General features: G+C 40.2%; 1 protein-coding gene across 15 annotated transcripts in view; it reads left to right on the top strand.

The window, feature by feature from the left end:
* Positions 1 to 17,807, top strand: part of nfasca (neurofascin homolog (chicken) a) — a 121,293-nt gene that overhangs the window by 29,103 nt on the left and 74,383 nt on the right. For 9 of the 15 annotated variants that reach the window (XM_046381340.1, XM_046381380.1, XM_046381445.1 and 6 more), the window contains exon 1: positions 13,462 to 13,749. The exons of 1 other annotated variant lie outside the window; for it this stretch is intronic. The gene's annotated coding sequence lies outside the window, so the exon portion shown is untranslated. Of the gene's footprint in view, positions 1 to 13,461; positions 13,750 to 17,807 lie in introns of those variants that run through there. 5 more of the 15 variants (XM_046381418.1, XM_046381413.1, XM_046381435.1 and 2 more) reach the window with 2 other exon arrangements.

Raw genomic sequence — 17,807 nt, 5'->3', positions numbered from 1 at the left:
CTTCTTGTACATAATTACTTTGTTAGTTAACTACAAGGAGTTTTTTTTTCCTCAAATTTGAAACATTTCTTCCTGAATAAATTAGACTCATCACTTAATTATGAGGAGTGGTTAGATGATGGTGATTCCCAAACCTTGTGCTCAGCTATTTCAGAGAGGAATTACAGATAGTAAAATGGAGCAGCATTCTGTCCATGGCCTAATTCTTGTCTTGGGTGCGTTCACAGAAAATAAAATAGTTGAGGAGAACCTGACATTTTCTCTCTCTCTCTCTCTCTCTTTGAGTGTGTGTGTTTCCCTGCTGGTTGAGTTAACTTGTGTGATGACCAAATATAACCCCTGCCCAGGGGTCTCCCAGAAACTGCACTGGCACATATAGGTCAGCCAACCACCTACACACACACACACACACACACCCAATATGTTCCTTTACAGAGAATATGGAAAAATACAAAATAGCTATTATCATGAATGATATCTTGATTCAAGTGCCAGAACAAATATTTTCCCAAACCAGTTGCATCTTAAAGGTCTTTGTGTCGATCTCAGCTGCATCCTGTCAATCTGTTAAGTCCTAATGAATGACACAAAATGGCAGACTGCAGGTTTAGATGCATGTTGTTTTGTTAAAGCAGATGAGCAGCGTCAAAGGAGTTGTATGTGAGTGTGTGTGTGTGTGTGTGTGAGCAGTCTTAAGTCTAATTGGTTAAAAGATGTGCTAACAGTGTTCTGGCACATGTGTTCTCTTCCCCAGAATAACAAGCATGGCTGCAGGTGTTTCCCATAAGTGGGGGAGGTGGTGCGTATCAGTGTGTGTGTGTGTCTGTGTGTGTTTGTGTGTAATTCAATTCCTTCTCACCAAATACTGATGTCTCCATAAGCAACAGCAGAAGCACACTTAAAGATTTCTCCACTGAGTTTTTCAGTGTGTGATTGCTGATTGTGAGTGTGGTGATTGCTGATTGTGAGTGATATGTGGAGACAATGTGAGGAAATGAAAATTAATCATGATTAATCATATTTGCTATCTTTTATATAAAGTTAAGCTTCTATCACATTGAGTCGTTGAATTGAATTCATGTGTATTGACCAGAATCTGCAAATCAGAAATGAATTGTATTACATCCAAGAGACTCATTTAGGTTGTTTGTTAGACTGTCGTTAACACTCTGGGCAGACACTTCAACCTGTAACTTTAATTTCTGTTCCTTCTGTTAGAGTAAACCAGCATTATTTGATCTGATCTGATGACAACTTGTTATGTTACTGTTGGTGTAAAAAAAGCTTTCCAATAGAGTAAAGTATGAATGTAATCCATCTGAAAGACTGGTAGTTTTGTTTGCTTCCTGAGATTTTTGTTGTAATAAGGACTCATTATAAAAGTTTTTCCACCATCTTGGGTGATCAAGAGTGAAAGGAAAACCAGACTCATTTGTAATATGGTTTTTCTTTTTTTAAATACAGCTCTACATGTAAGCCAACAACTAACACATTCTCCTGCTCAGCAGTAATTTTCTCGAGAGAGCTACTTTATTTTTGAATTTATGAATGTTTGTTCTTTTGTCAGTTCTTTTCTTTTTTCTCTTTGTTATCCTGTCCTTTGTTATCCCCAAAATATAACACAAAGAACAAAATCCTCCAAAGAAAAATGTCCTCCTGACTTCTTTTAATGGGCTAACTCACTGTGAAAACAAATCATTTCCTGGGTGCATGTAAACACAGGCTCTTCTGCTCTGTGTGCTGTGAATCATTTCATTTGATTTCGCAGTCGCTGTTCACTGTTTCACAACAGGTTAAATGCGGAGTAAAGCGACTGATATTTCTGCAGAAAAACTCTTCATCTGGGAAATGTCAAATTTGCCATTGTTGTGTATCAGCTGTACTTCTGGATACATTCAGTACATTTACGAGCCTTTGTCAACATACATGTCTGCATGGTTAATATGTCTGCTCATGCATGCCTCCATGTGTAAGTGTGTGTGAGAGTGAGTGTGTTATTGATTGGCGCAGATGTTCCGCATGGCCTCCATGCCACAGATGGCCAGTCAAGTTGTCTTCTCTTGTTCTTATGTCGACTTGGCACGTCATTAGACATGCAGGGGCTTGTACATGTAGCATGTTTGCATATGTGTCAGTGTGTGTATGTGTGACTCCTATGGCTACTGCTGACCAGCTGCTACCAGAAGCTATTGTGTCACCAGACGCCAGGACTGCATGGTTGTGTGTGTGTGTGTGGATGTCTGGATGTGAGTTTCTGAGTCTTGTGTTAGTTTCAGCTGCAGTGTGTATCTGTGTGTGTGTATTGTTTTCAGAAAGTGGAGATGTTCTTTCATGTTGTGTTTTCACCTCATATTGTTTAAAGCTATAATGTGCATAATGTTTTGTGTGTGTGTGTGTGTGTGGAGTGAGTGGAGTGAGTATTGGGGGATGTGGGCTAAGGAGGCTTAAAGGGCTAAATGAATGAATGACCCGTGCCTCCGCTTGGCCCTGGTGGCCCCGTCAACTCATTAACTGTTGAAAAACGACCACACCTCCTGTTTCTGGACAAAGAAATGGGGGATTGAAGTTTGTGTGTGTGGTGAGGCATTGTGGTTACACAGAGTTTTTCCTTTGGGTGGTGGGGGGGTCAGTTGTGGACAATAGGCTTGGCGCGCGACAACCTTTATTTGACTTGACAATCTGGGCAGAAGTGTTTAAGGCCTCCTGGACACACGCATGCAGGCACGCACACACACACGAACACACACACTACTGCTGCCATATCCTGCTGACTGTGTGTCTGCTGTGGGTTCAGTTGTCTACTACCCCTTTATCGTTTTGGTCACCATTGACCTTTTTATGACTTTCTGTTCTGTCTGGATTCCAGTGGTAACACTCTGACACTTTTTTTGTTTAAATATAAACACAGCAGCAAGACAGATGCTTTTTTTATTATTATTTAAGAAACAATACAGTCTGCAGTCTGTAGGTGCTCGACAAAAGTACATTTGATAACATCGTTTTAGGGAACACGTAATAAACTTTAACTAGTACTTCTTAATGCCTTATTTTGCATGACTGTTTTTCCACAACTACTAAGCCATTAACAGTTTTTCCTAATACTTTTTTTCCTTTTTTCTGATCTGGTAAATGACCCATTCTAAAATATGTCCTCCTTTCTAAAGTGAGGTCTTACTCATAACTAATTTACTAGTATTTTAACAGTTAACCCCACCCCCAAAAATTGTCAGTCAATAACATTAGTACACAAATAATGTACTAATTTATACAAAATGCTGCAAATCACGCTAACCATTTGAATAATAAATGTATGCAGAAATGAAAGAAATCGTGTTCTGACAGCAGCTAAATTGCTTCCAAGGCTCAAGCCGCCAGGTATGAGGTGTTTATTACCATTAATTAGCATTCATTAGACACTTCTGAATTATTTACCAATGTTAAAGTGTGATGCTGAACTAGTACAGAATCATCTTACAAGGACAAACGAGATAAAGCTTCAGCAGGTTTTATAAATGTAATGGCTGTAATGGATTTTACATGCACTTGATGCAAGATCACTATTCCAAAGACATTATAAACTATGTCCTGTACAGCAAAGGACTGAAATGCATTTACAAATGTGAATTTCCCGTCAGTGAAGCCTCCTGGTTTGCATTGTCTCTGTGCTGTGTGTTGCTGACTGTTGTGTCCTCGTCTCAGTGAGACCATCTGAATAAATAAAAGGTTTAAAATAAAAGCTTGTTTCCACTTTACTGCCAGTGAGTTGTTTGGACTTGTGTCCACTGTCTGTCCTAGAACAGGATTAAGCCTGACTGTTGTTGTGTAAGTGTGTGTTTGTGTCTGGGGTTGGGAATGGGTGGATATTCAGCATCAATGTAGCCATGGTAACGGTTGCTCAATTACCGGTGTGTGTCTTGTTTATCTCCAGACAGCAAGCCTCTCTCTTTTCCTTACTGTCTGCAACAGCTGCTCCCTCTTTACTCCCCATTTCACCGTCAGACTATTCTCACTATTTTTATCCCTGTTCCTCTCTCTCGACTATTTTCTCTGATCCTAATTTTGCATCTCACACAAACAGAATCAAGTTTTATTCTGTCTGAAGTAGAATTAGAAGTCTTTATTGTCACAAGACAAGTACAGTGAGATGTTGTTTGGAGCAGGCCAACAGATGCACAGAGTAAGAAGCAGTAGATAAGAGCAGTCAAACAGAATAAAGGTTATAAAATGTATAACAATATATACAGCTAAAAAATATAAAGAGATATACAAACCTACCCAAGAAAATTTTACAGTTGCAAGGAATAAAGAGATAAGGTGCAGAGTATGCACAGCAGTAAAGTGGTATTGCATGACAAAATAGTATTGCACAAGTCCAAGTATTGCACAACAGAACAGTATTATTGCACAGCAGTACAATACAACGGAATATTGCACAGCAGAGTAGTACTGGTATACAGCGAGGTGCAATGTAGCAGTAGAGGTACAACAGTGAACATTGCACCAGACTCATGAGAGCTGGGGTTGCAGCGTGGTATGTGTGCTAGGGTGTGTGCTAAGGGGTGGATGTAATGGGTGCTCAGGGAGTAGACGTAGTGGATGCAGTCCTGTGGTAGTGAGGGGGCAGGGCAGGTGGCGCTGAGAGTTCAAAAGTCTGATGGTGGTGGGGTAGAAACTGTTAAGTTGTGGGTGCCAATGATCCGCTGAGCAGTTTAGATGATGCGTTGGAGGGCCTTCTTATTGTCTGAGGAACAACTGGAATACCAAGCTGTTATGCAGTATGTGATGATGGATTCGATGGTGCACCTGTAGAAGTAGGTAGCTGAGCCTTCTTCAGGGTCCTGAGGAAGTGAAGCCTCTGGGCACCCTTTTTGGCCACTGCAGATGTGTTGGTGACCCATAACAGGTCCTGGCTGATGTGCACTCCCAGGAATCTGAAGCTCTGGACTACCTCCACTGTCTCCCCTCTGATGCTGATGGGGTGTTGGTCGCCCTGGCATCGCCGTCTGAAGTCAGGTCAACTTCTGTAAATGTGTGGGAACAGATTCATATGTAAATGAATTTTCAAAGAGAATCTCAAGGTCAGAAAAGGACCAAAAAGTCAGAGTGTTGTTCAAGCTGGACATTGTGCTGCAGTGAAAACAAGGTCAAAAATCGTTCTGTAGGTGAGAAAGCTGATGGAGGGAAGGAATCTGATGTTGCTTGAACATGATTGTAATGCCACTGGGAGTTACTAAATTAAGTTTTATTTCTAATTTTGTTATCTTACTAATCCCTTTATTTGTTGATGTAATAAACACGACACATCTGTCAGTTGTTTCAATACTGATTCTAGTGGCTTGCAGTGCTGTTTATTGTGTAAATGAAGAATACATTATAGTGAATGTGTCTGGTGGTGAAAGTACAGGACAAACTGTGATAGAAAAAAGGACTCTGGAATTTACAGAGGAAGCCAACAGGAGGGCTTTCAAATAAAAATTCACAAGTCAAGTCCCAGTTACTTTTATCAAATACTAAACGAAGGTATCACATCAACAAGTCATAGCAGCTGTATGACCAATCATGACACTTACTGGTTTAATTAACCAGCAAGTACGACCATGGGTCCTCTAGTCGAAATACAGGCAAAGTTCCTGAGTTCCTGAAATAGTATCTGCCTTTTTGGAAAAGTTCCTGAGGTGCAAACAGGCTTCATGAACTTTTTCTTTTTCTTTTCTTAACTTATTGGACAGTTTAAGTAGAGTAGCTTAAGTTTAAGTAAACCTTGAATTTAGTGATTACACTTTTCCAGAATAAACATATATTTACATATATTTGCCTTGGTACCATTTTCAATTGAGTATATGTCAAAAAGGATTAGTAACTTATGACAGGATGACAGGCAACACATCAGTGTGTACATGTGTGTGTGACTTACATGTCCCTTGGCTGGCTCTCTCGGTGCTCAGTGTGATTTTATCCAGCTCAGTCCTGGAGGTGGATGCGCAACTTCATCCACGCTACCTCCAGCAGAGAGGCCAGATGCCTGCCCTGCAAGCCCCACACAGGGTGCTCCATCCTGGGCTTAGCCTCCTGACCAAACCCTCAGTTGCCTGTAGGTCAGGGGTCCCAGGTGGCTCAAACTGAACATGGGTTGGCAAAAATACCTTAGCTGTGTTTGTGTGTTGGCATGCGTTTCAGTATTTGTGTCAGCACACCTCATTTTAATCCTTTTCTGACATCATGAAGTCTCTCACTGTGATTCAGCCATGGCTTCCAAGCATGTGCAGTTGTGGATTGATACATCATGGAACTGGTTGCTGCAGTGAAAACAAGGTCAAAAATCCTCTGTAATTGAGAAAACTGATGAAGGGAAGGGATGCCTCTCAAAAACAAAATGTCCTGGTCTTGTGTATTTCACACATTTTTGGCACCCATGTGAAACTTGTCCGTTCCAAGGAAGCTGCTCGCTGGCTGCTTGATTAGAGTAAAAGAAAAAAACAACAGAGGATTGTGGGAAGGTTCAGTGTGTCCTCACTCTGTTGCATTCCCGGGAAACTGCACTTCTTGGGTTCAAAGAACTCTCTGTGGTGTGTGTGTGTGTCTGTGTGTTTGTGCTGACGCATATGGTAGTACTGTTATTTCAAATGATGAGACTTCACTTTGCTTTGCAGATATTGAGTAAATACAGGTGGTAATTTGAAGAACTAAATGTCCCAGACTTTTTTGAGTATTTTGTTTCTTTAAAACTCTGAACCTGAATGAGGCTCTGCATATTAAAAATCACATCCCATCTTTTCTGAGTCAAAAACTGACACACACAGACACTATTCACAATCCCATATTGGTTCAATTGTAGCAACAGTCTCTTTTTATAATGAGAAGACGTTCCCATTTTATTGAGATTTTTACATCATAACAAAATATTTACTTTAGCAAGACAATTTTCTTGTTGTAACATCTTTCTGTGTCACAAAACATTTTTGATCTTATGAACATTTTTACATTTTAGTTCACATGATACCAGAATAACGAGCAGGGTTCTCCATACCATTGTGAGACTTTGTGAGATGTTTTATTTCTCATTTTATTTGTTTTGGTTGTGTGACTTTATTTTATTTATGTTTTGTTTATTAACGGCATTTTAATGTTTTTTTTTCACATTCAATTTCCAGTGTCTGAATAGGCTTAAGAATTAAAATTGGTTATTTTAACTGGTCCTAAATGACGGTAATATCACTTATCACAATTATTTCTCTGACAATATATCACACGACAAAAGTAACCATTGTGACAGGCCTACCTACAACACCTACTGTTGAGTACTGCACATACCAACTGAGAGCGTTTCTGAGAAGCCAAACTTCTGAAAATGACAATACATGATATGCCAAGACTTGCTTTTTGCAAGAGTTTTTAAGTGTGTGCTTGTAAAGTAGCCTTTTGTTGTTGTTACATTTTCCCACAAAAGAAATTAGCATGAATACACATCTGTCATTGATTAGTCCATTGTTCACACCTGAACTTTAAAATAAGTACCTTCCCCTTGCTTGGCAATCATTCCAATCATTGCACCCACATTTTGTCTCTGAAATTTGTGTCTGTGGCCTTTGTCACATACCTCATGTAAATCATGTTCATGTGATGTATTTCCAGCTGTGTAATTAGCAAGGGAAAGGAAAAGGAGTGGGACACCTTACAATAGTTTCAGTCTGTTCCTCCTCCATAACGTTTGGCTCAGTCCTCAATCCCACATCCACTGGACAAAGCTTTATTGATAGCCGCCCACATATTGTTTCTGCTTACCATGGATAAGCTCTTTACAAACACACACACACACACAGAAAGAGAGAGAGAAATCCTGACATAACTATGGAAATTATTGAAATTTTCAGTATATGAGGGGGAAATGCATTTACACACCCATACTCACCTTGCAAGTAATTATGTTGATCTCAGTTTAGTGTAGGCAGGAAGAGGACACACACAATCGCAGAAGCAGAGGCTCCCTCTGACACTCATTTTACACAGTTGAGTGACAAATGAGCGTTTTTCCATCTACAGGACATGGGCGACCCTCCATCTTGTGGTTTCTGAGTTTTACAACAGTGTGTTCTACAGTTAGTTTTTGTTTGTTTTTCTGTGTGTGGGGGTGAGTGTGTCCACGTTCTATTTTGTTGTAATTTGATTGGAAAACCAAACTCTCCCAGTGCCCTGGGTGAGATCTGCCCCCGCACCCGGTTCATTAACCACAGGACATGGCTGTACTGTGTGTGTGTGTGTATGTGTGTGTAGCGGTCAGCGACAGAGTTAATTAACGCATGGACCCCTGTGGCATCCAAGTCCAGTTATATCTAGCTGTGAAGCTGTCCTCATTTCTCTTTCCTATCTCCTTTACTTCATCTCTTTCCACTTCTCTTAATTCCTCACTCACCACTCCATATCATTCAGTTGTTCACCTTCAGTATCATTCACCTTCTTGTTCAGATGTAAGTCTCTGAATCTTGACTGTTCAGTAATCACAACCTTTGCCAGGTCTTAGCTATCATATTACTAACTCGCTCACACCTCTAAGGATATGATTGAAAACATATTTTTTTCTATGCAGTTTGGGTGCTCTGATAGATTGGATGCTGATCACTTTTGGCCAATATTTATTAGAAATAACTTGATCAGTGGTCTTTATAGAGGATGATGAGAAGACCTGATCAGATTAACGAGATCTTTGTGTTCTGTAAAAGTGCCATTGCAGACTGGAGGGTTCGAACAGCGACCCTGTCATCCCCAACAGAAGTGTTTGTTGTTTGCATTCTTTTGTGTACAGAGATATTTTGTAAAAACCTGTTTTTGTTTTTAAAAAGAAGGTGGAAAATATCCATCATAGCTGATTTCATATATCATATCACTGTGTGTTGCATCAAAAAAGTAGAAACTAAAAAAGTAAGTAGTAACAGGATGACTGATGTGGTGTGTGTGTGTGTGTGTGTGTGTGTGTGTGTGTGTGTGTGTGTGCGTGCGTGTATGTGAGTGTCTATATTGAAATATGTCGGGGGGGAGGGGGGGCAGACAAGTGCACTTGTCCCAATGTCTGTTTGTCTGTTTGCTTGTCTGCTGTAAATATGACTACAGGTCAACTGACTGGAGTCCATCTGGGCACGAGTTAATGTTGTCTTTGCTTTTGTTTGAGCCCTCTGTGTGTGTGTGTGTGTGTGTGTGTGTGTGTGAGTGTGAATGTCTTGGCGCACGTCTTAAGGAAAAGCAGAGGGGGGCTTGAGGTTATGCTATTGTTGTCAGGGCATATGTTTTAATGATATGCGAGGGTCATTTGCATGGCACGGCTCGCGGCGGTGGGTGGGGGGGTTATTGATTGTTTGGGGGTGTGGCGGAGACAGAAGGGAGCAGAAAATGCTGGCTGAGGTCAGGAGGTCAAGCCTAGAAAACACACACCAGTGCAAAACACATAGAAAGATAAACTGAAAATCTCTCTGTGTCTCCTCAGGCCTCAGGTATGCTTGGCCTCTGCAGGAGGGGGGCTGTTCTCTTTCACACCCAACTCCTCCACCCAACACCCCCCTTCCCACTGACCTCCCTTCTCTAAATTTCTTGCTTTTTCTACATTTTGTTTCCCCATGAAGTACATTCCCATATTTTGAATTTGCAAATTAAAAACAAATAAGATATTGTAATGTAATACAATAAATATAATATAATCATAAAACAAAATCCACATTTTGCATGGTAGTTTGCATGTAATTCCCAGCATTGCTCCATCCCATTTCCACCCTGAGCATCAAGTGTGATGGAAGGTAGAGACAGGAAAGCTTCCCACGTTAATAACTCAAGTTGGTTTTGTGATTGCAGAGTTGTGAGAGTTTGTGTGGGAGTTTAAAATTATTACAGGATAACACCATAACCATTACTTTGGGTTTAATTAACTTGAATCAGGAATTGATATAAGACATTAATATTTGTTTTTCAGGCATTCCAGTGCTATTTGCTTCAGGTCAGATGATCTTCCCGACCTGGATGTTGACTAAAACAACATTTATAAGTCAGAAACTTACAGTGCCTCTCATATGACATACGTAATGGTGCTGGTCCAATATAGGGACCAACTGATGTGGTTTTTCAGGGCTGATACAGACACTGATTATTAGTAATAAAAGGACTAACTGATATTTGGAATATTTGAATATTTGGGCTGATAAATGGGCTATCCATGAATAACTGAACACAGCTCAGCCTCAGTGTCATGATTCTGAAGAAACTCCAGTTTATTTAAGTTGATACCCTTCTTGTACAAAACAAAAACTATTTGTAACTTTAATTATGTATGACAACTCCACAACTGAAATCGCTGTCATTGTAAAGGACAATGTATTTATTTGCTGTTTTACCCAAGTAAACCTGCCTGCAACATGTGGAACAGGTATGGTTTGACCTCAAACACTTGACTGGTTTGATTGGTTTGTAGTAGAGGTGGTCAACCTGACGATTTTAGATCAAGATCAGATTGAAGGGGTCCACAATCGTTTTAGATTGACTACATGGCGACTACATGTTAGTCTACATTAGCCTCAAGTCTCAATGTGTAATTTGACTAAGACAAAAATCTAATGTGGCACAGCCAACATGCAATTGCAATTAATGTTTCATCTCACCCAGATTCCACAGTTAAAACAATCAAACCATTGTGGGTGGGATCAGATGTTTAACGTTTAATGTTCAAAACCACATCCCATTTTGTAGTCTGCTGCCAGGTGCTCCTTGTCTTACCAAGAGTTAAACAAGAGGATTAATATGAATGTTATTTCTGAGAAATAACGCCACATTCCGTTTAGCCCACTTTGCACAAAGCCTGGAAGCAATGGTAAAAATATGGACCTGCAATATGCGGTATTAAATCATATGCAACAAAGTTCCACTGCCAGATTCAAATGTGAGATGTTGTGGTTTAAGTGGTAAATGTTAGTCTCTAGTCCAACATGACATCTCTACTGGGGTGTTTTTAAAGGTATGCTATTGAGGATTTTTCTAAAAAACAAAAAACAAAACAAAAAACAATATATAGACTCCTACAGAAATATGCCTCTCAATCATTGCTCACTTGTGTGGTGTGGTGATGTCTGTTTGTGCCTGGATTTTCTTCTTTTCTAGTTATATTTGCTGTGGTTGGGACATTTGTTTTTATATTTGGACTGCCAGGTTTGCACTAAATCTAGATCTGACAGCAAATAAGGACATATAGGAGAGTTCATTTATTTTACATGTATGTTAGTTGTATTTGAAAGGCTTGTGTTTACTATTATATTACACACACACACACACACACACACACACACACACACTTTCTTCTGACTGACCTTCCTTCCAGCCATGTCTCATCCATGAGAAAACTCAGAGAGCCTCCAGCTGAGGGGGTCTTCCCTCGCCTGCACTGCACGCATGGACAACTCTGCTTGTTTGTGTGTGTGAGATTTTGGTGGATGTGTATGCGTGCTCCACATTCATGCGTGATCAACCCTGTCTTCTCTGTGACCTGTGTGCGTTTTGCATGTGAATGTGCTCAGGCATGGCTGATGTGTGTGTTGGAGCTTTTATGGCCCACATGCACACGTGAGGAGTGTGTCATCAGATAAGCTATACCATAAGAAGCTTTTATTGCCAGACCAAGGTGTATCAAACATACACAAGTCTTTGACAAACAATTTGGGTACTTCTTAGCAGCTCACAAGGGTCAAAGGCTGTCTTTGAAGTTTATTCTGTGACCAGTTGTACAAAATCTCCATTGAACATGTAATAAAACAGAGAAAATCCTCATGTTTGTCAAGATGTGACTTTTGGTTTTTGAGTATTTTTGAGTATTCTGATGCTAAGTAAGCAAGTCTCAGTTTCAGCTGTGAAGAGAAGACTTCGAGTTGCTGGTCTGACAGGTCGGCTTGCAGCAAGAAAGTCATTGCCAAGACGTCAGAATAAGAAAAAGAGGCTTGCCTGGACCATAAAACACTGCCAACGGACTACTGAAGACTGGAAGAAGGTGTGATGAATCAAAATTTGAAATCTTTGGTTCATCACGCAGGATTCTTGTATGGCACCAAGCAGGCAAAAGGATGGTTCCTCAGTGTGTGATATCAACTGTCAAACATGCAGGAAGACGCGTGATGGTCTGGGGCTGTTTTGCTGGATCCAGGGTCGGTGACTTGTACAGACTGAGAGGCACCCTGAACCAAAATGGCTACCGCATCATTCTTCTGCGCCATGCAGTACCCTCTGGTATGCGCCTAGCTGGTCAGGGGTTCATCCTACAGCAAGATAATGACCCAAAAGATAAGTCCAAGCTGTGCCTGGACTACCTTAGGAAAAGAACAAGATGGTAAACTTGAAAACATGGAGTGGTCAGCAAAGTCCACAGACTTAAGTCCCATCAAGCCGGTTTGGGATGAACTGGACAGAAGAGTGAAAGCAAAGCAACCCACAGGTGCCACACATTTATAGGAACTTCTGCAACAGAGTTGGGAAGAACCTTCTGAAGAATATTTGATTTCCACTGTCGAAAGAATGCCACGAGTGTGTTCAGCTGTTTCATCTGCCAAAGGTAGCTACTTTGATGAGTCAAAAGTTTAGAATACATTTTGGTTTATAGATTGATTCCATGATTTCTTTTTTGACTTCAATTGTTTATTTGTTCTATGCTTTCATTTAAGTACAATGAGACATTAAAATGCTTAATTTTCAATACAAAACTGGAAAAATTGGGGTGTTCTAAAACTTTTGACTGGTAGTGTATGTTTCCTTATACTTACACAGTAAGTAATGTATGGTTGTAGTAAATCATGCACACTGAAGCTTGATTTAAGAAGTCCTTGGTTTTACACAGGATTGCAAATCAATTAATTTATTATCACTACCAAAAACCAGATTTCAAATCATTTATCACAGGTTTGCTTTGTAAATTTGTTACATTATTGCCAAATCTGATGAAAGATTGTTAAAATGAAACCAACTGTGAGGGGATAAAAACCACTCATATTTTTCTCAATTTTTCGGTGAAGCTGTAGTTTAGGAGTGCGTTCTGTGAGGTTATGAGGTTTCTGTTGCTATATTCCTTTTTCTTCCTAATCCTTGGCAGTAGCAGCCTGCACCGTTGTGTCAGCCTCACCAAATAACAATGACATTTGTTCAGAAACCAAGCAGAAACATGCCTCTGTGGTCTCATACAGCCGTAATAGTGGATTGTACAGTGGTCGTCCACGGAATTTGACTTGCATGTGTGTGTGGAACAGTTGTGCAAAGCTTGTAACGTGTATGAGTGCGTTTGACAGCAGCGGTGGAGCGTGTGTGTGTGTGTGTGTGAGGCTCATTCATAATTTATGAGATGGGAGGGGTGAGAGAGAGAGGGGGCGGTGACAGATGGAGAATCAGTGTGTGTGTGTGTGTGTGTGTGTGTGTGAGACAGAGAGAGAGAGAGAGAGAGAGAGAGAGAGTGGGGACTGAGAAACAGCGCGAGCAGAGAGAGAAAGGGACAGAGAGAGTGAGAGCAGAAGAAAACAGAGCGATAGAAAGAGATGGATAGATTGTAGCGTTTTCCTCCATTTTTACAGTGTTTAGACATCTGTTGTCTTCGTGTGTCCGTGCTGGATTTGACTGACAGACGCTCAGTCTTTGCTGTTTTGTCTTTGATTTCTTGGATGCTGAAGGATTGATGGGGATGGAGATACAATGCAGTCACCCAGCACTACTGTACACCTGGACACAGGAACTGCACTGACAGAGGTATTGATAGATGTCTGTATGCATGTGTGTGTGTGTGTGTGTGTGTGTGTGGAGGGCAGAATAAACCAACCTTCTTTCAGTTTTCCACTTTTATTTTCTGTACGGACGTAGAGTTTAGCCTCCTTTCAGCAAAACTTAGAATATCAAATTGGCAGTAAACTCTATAAGTGTTGAGATGATGGTTATGAATTGTATGTGTGTGAATGTAAAGATAAAAATGTTTTGATAGTGTTCGTTAAAGTGACACAGAGACACTTCTTTGTTGAGAATACTTATTGAATTTCAAAGACAGCGCTGTACCGTCCATGTGGATCAAACAGTGTGCTTTGAATCGGTCACCACACACAGCGTTTGTTGCTCGTAAATAGAAACCACTACGAAACGTTTTTAAAATGTTATCTGTGTGTGAGCGAACGTAGTTGTGAAACTTTGATTCGTTCTTGTACTAGTTCTCCTCCGTGGCATGTTCTTCGCTCAAGTTAACGTTACGGTGTGTACATGCTGAAGCTCCTAACTATTTCACACATTCAGCGCTTTCAGTGTTTCTCAGCGTTTCAAACAAAGATGTTGGTTATTTCATCTATTGTCATGCGTTTTTTTGTTTGTTTGTTTGTTTTGTTAGTTTTTTTTTTTTTGCCCTTTAAAATGAAGAGAAATGCAATGTGGTTACAGCTATCTATGCTAGACAGCTCATCCACACACGCACACATTCACACACTAATTAGTGTGTCTGCCACAGTTTATTGGGAAAATATTGATTATGTCTTGTGTGCATATTTTCTCACTGGCCACAATTACTCTTACAGCTGCTGTTTTTTTTTGTCCGACATCTTTTTTTTTTTTTCTGCTGCTAAGACTGATAACCAATACTTGGAACAATATACATTTGCAGTAAAACTGTAAATCTTATTGTGAACATTTAAAATAAATGTGCCATCAGTGTATGAATGTTTAGATAATTTCTTGTGCTGAATAGCAGCCTCAGTGTGTGAATGGGTTATTGCGACAGCAGTGTAAGTACAGACCATTTATCATTCGTGACTATTGTAATCTTTAAGGACAATGAAGGTTACTTGTACCTTATATGAGTGTTTCCATTTTCTGCTACTTTACTGCTACTTCCTCTCCAATACATTTTAGAAGCAAATATTGTGCTTTTTCCTTCACTCCTTAAGTAAATATTCGGATTATTCAGTGTTGATAGGCTGTTACTTGTGACATGTAACCAATCAGATCGTGCTGAGATATTAAATGAGACCACAGACTGTATGGCTCCAAACAGAGAGAGGATGCTGCATCAGAGCCTAAGTAGCACATGCTAAAATTAATTCATTTTGTTTTGTATTCACATCTCAAACTTGATGACTCCTAACATTATTAGAACTGGTAACCATATTAAGTGCCAACCATCTGCTGATTGATTTGGATAAGATTGTGTGTGTGTGTGTGTGCATTAGCGGCTGTTAACTGATCACATCTGAAGCTATAACTTTGCAGTACAGACTAGAGTTTGTTATTTAATCAGTGCGTTCACATCTAATTTACTGTGTCAAGGCTCAGTAGACACGAAGGGATTTGTTTGGGCTGACAGCATTTGAAGTCTGCTGTACAGTAGCTGGAGAAAAAACTGAAAACTACTCGATACCTCTTTCAATACGTTATTGAGGCATATCATGGATGGTAAACTGGTAAATGAACTTCCTCTTAGCACCTTTTCTACCTTAATGGCTTTACATTTGACCTCTCATTCTCACACACACGCTCACATGTGTAAGGGAGGCATTTAGACATGAGGAGGAAATTGAACTGTCAACCCAGAGGGTCGTGAACGACCCCCTGAGCCACAGGCACCCCGCTGTCATCTGAACACTGTCCACAGTTGTTTGATTGATCTGGTGCTGACTGGTCTGGGTTCAGTCATCAGAACACTTCGTTTGATGCTGTATCAGCTTTCACATTGATCATTATTTATTATGCGATACATTACTTGATATTATTTGTGCACCGCCAAAATACACAACATATACAGCATCAAATCTTGTAAACGTTTTCCTGCTTAACTTAAACACCATGTGCGGATGTGAAATTTTTTTGCCATCAAATTAATAAACTGGATGGTCCATCAATTGTTCTTCTTGACATCCAGTGGAAACCAGTAAGACAATTAAGTGCAGAACATGAAATATTAATGCTCTTGCTGTGAAGATTTGTTTTGCCTATGCACATATCAGCACTTAACATCTTGTCCTTCACTACTATTCAGTGCCAAGTCTGGTTGGTTGTAATAGAGTGACTCTTTACCAGCTGCTGTGCTGTCAGGGCATCATGTTGACCACTGACCTCTTCTGAGGTCAAAAAGTCAGATCAATTAGAAAGTATTACGCTTTATTGGTTATTCAGTAAGAAGGGATGTTCTGCTGCTCTCCTGCTCATCACCTGAGTTTGACTGTCCTGTATGTGTGTGGGAGGCCTAAGTGGATGTAGTGACGTAGGGCTGTCTGAGCCTGTTCGCTTGTTATGTAGGAGGATTTTAACACACATTTATCAGTCTGCTCTTCGTGTGTGTGTGTGTGTGAGGAAATATTTTTCATGTGCAGGTGTGTGTGTCGTGTTATGGATAAGTGTTGAGGGATGCAGGAGGGTGGACAGTAGTGGGAGTGCCAGAGCATCAAATGCACACCCACACACACACACAAACACACAAACACATACACACACAGATACAGTCCTTCTTTGTTCAGGCGCATTGTGAAGGGGAGGTTAATGCACCCAGAAAACAGAAAGAAAGAGAGAGTGAGACCCTAATGGACAACGACGGGCCTTTCACTGCAAATATTTGGTGGAGAGGTCTCATACTAACCATCCCATCCCCCTTTCTCTCTCTCTCTCTCTCTCTCTCTCTCTCTCCTCCCCCCCTCTTTCCATGGCCAAAGGGAAAAGATCAGAACAAATTGTCACTCTGTGATCTACCCACATTACATGGCTTTTTTTCTTTCTTTCTCCCTGACAAACAACGCTCCAAGCCATGTATCTGATGTTGTTGATGTGAATTTGGTTTAAAGTTTCCCCTTGACGTCAGGATATCATCACTACAGTCATTTAGAGACATTTCGTGTGTGTATTTCATTTTTGACTCAAACTGAATTTCATTCAAATGCAATCCAGACTTGTTATTGAAATAAATGTGATGAAGTTGTTTCAAAGTTAACCATGTGATATCTCATGGATGAAGTATAAATCCATTGGCAGCAGCATATAAACAAGATAACATATTTTCATCAGCCCTCAGTCTGCTCTCACTCCACTCCCTTGCTGCTGCTTGGACTCATATTTACGTAACCATAGAGATTTATCTGTAGATGACTGCTCTTCTGTCATGTCCACTTAATCTGTTGGCTCAAATTGTGCATGTGTGTGTCTAGCACATGTCCAAGTGTGTGTAGCTAGAGAGCAGCGGATAAGCCCTCATCAGCAGAATATTCAAATAAAAAAAAAAACATTGCACGCAGCAGAAACCACATTCCTGTCATGAAATATTCTGTCTGAAATCTCTGTGTTAAGTTTAGCCGTAAACAAAGAGGTGAAGATTATCTTCTGTGCTGATGGTCCATCTCCTACAAACAAAACAGAATATGCTTTGGATTACAGGTATTTACCCTGCTGTTGGTAGTGATGCAGTGACTTTTACAATGCAAGGAGTTAGTTAGTAAGTAGAAATATTCTCACTGTCACAATCACCTCCAAGCTTTGTTTTCTGTGATCACCATCAAATCAAAGCTTGTTATGTACTGGAGAAAACTATGTAAGCATAAATATGTTGGTCCATCAAGACAAGAAGAGTGACCAGATGAACTTTTAGGCAATAAAAGGAAGTTTGCAACAAATTATTGTAAAAACTGTAGTCAGGGACGTGTCCATTCAATATCCACGCTCAGCAGTGACCCTCAAGATTTGTGTGATTTAATAATCATGGTGGCAGTGTATCCAGCACTTTTCCTTAACAAGTCTTCATTTGCCCACAAGGAAAATGCATTAAAATAGAGAAATAGAGATGAGAA

The sequence above is a fragment of the Scatophagus argus genome, chromosome 3 (genome assembly GCF_020382885.2).
Source record: "Scatophagus argus isolate fScaArg1 chromosome 3, fScaArg1.pri, whole genome shotgun sequence".
Lineage (NCBI taxonomy): Eukaryota > Metazoa > Chordata > Actinopteri > Scatophagidae > Scatophagus > Scatophagus argus.
This window is presented reverse-complemented; position numbering and strand designations above follow the sequence as displayed.